The following is a 1,084-nucleotide window of genomic DNA, read 5'->3' on the forward strand; positions in this document are numbered from 1 at the left end:
CAGGACTGATATTGCTGCAAAATTTAAGTAGTTTTATTGAAAGCATTTATTGGTTTTTTAAAATTATATTATTATTTATTGGTTCTTAACTTATATTAAGTGATGTTTGCTTGGTGTTTGCCGTGTTATCTGCGGTCTGTTTTTGTTCCAGTTTTCTGCAAGTTGGGGTGTGTGGGAGCGGCGTCACATTCTGCTTCGGTGCACAGAATCTGTGTCGTGTCGTCTAATGGGAAGTGTCTCCCGGTTGGGCCCCGGCGTTTAGGTGTTGTTTTGGACGGCTGGTCTGCTGTTTCCGACATTTTAAGTTAAGTCACCTTTTGCCCAGGGCAGCCTGACGTCACTCCCCGTTTGGTAGTTATTGAACCTATTATATATGTATGTGGGCAACGGCCTTGCCACAGTGGATACACCGGTTCCCGTGAGATCACGGAAGTTAAGCGCTGTCGGGCGTGGCCGGCACTTGGATGGGTGACCATCCAGGCTGCCATGCGCTGTTGCCATTTTTCGGGGTGCACTCAGCCTCGTGATGCCAACTGAGGAGCTACTCGACCGAATAGTAGCGGCTTCGATCAAGAATACCATCATAGCGACCGGGAGTGTAGGATGGTCCCGAAGGTCACTTGTGACCTGTAGACGGAATGTTTTTTTAATTTTTTTATTATATATTTATGTAAAAAAAGGGGATTTTTAATTGCTTGGAAATCAATTGCATTAATTAACTTGTTGTGCTCCTTGTGTTATTTGGGTTCGTAACGAACTGGTGTGCCTTGTAAATCACTTTCATATTATTGATTATTGCCTTTAAGAAAAAGGGGAACATTTTATGTGACATCTTTAAAATCACCTTCAGATTGTAATTTGTTTTTGTAAGTATTGAAATCTCCAGTAAGTTGAGGTAATTGTGCACTTGATATTGTCTTAAGAACGGCCACGTGTTGATTGCCTCTAATTTGTTTTATAAAAGCTTGTTTTGAATAAATTATTAAATATTGATCTGCTAGTTGTTATGTTAAGGAGGGACATAGTAGTGGCCTTGACCTTCCATACTAAGTGTACCCCTCATCCCGACTTCCTAAGTAACATT

At 41.3% G+C, this 1,084-nt stretch overlaps 1 pseudogene; it reads left to right on the forward strand.

Moving 5' to 3' along the window:
- The first annotated feature begins 382 nt into the window (after positions 1-382).
- Positions 383-500, forward strand: LOC126189208 (5S ribosomal RNA; annotated as a pseudogene).
- Positions 501-1,084: the final 584 nt, after the last annotated feature.

The sequence above is a fragment of the Schistocerca cancellata genome, chromosome 5, assembly GCF_023864275.1.
Source record: "Schistocerca cancellata isolate TAMUIC-IGC-003103 chromosome 5, iqSchCanc2.1, whole genome shotgun sequence".
Taxonomy (NCBI): domain Eukaryota; kingdom Metazoa; phylum Arthropoda; class Insecta; order Orthoptera; family Acrididae; genus Schistocerca; species Schistocerca cancellata.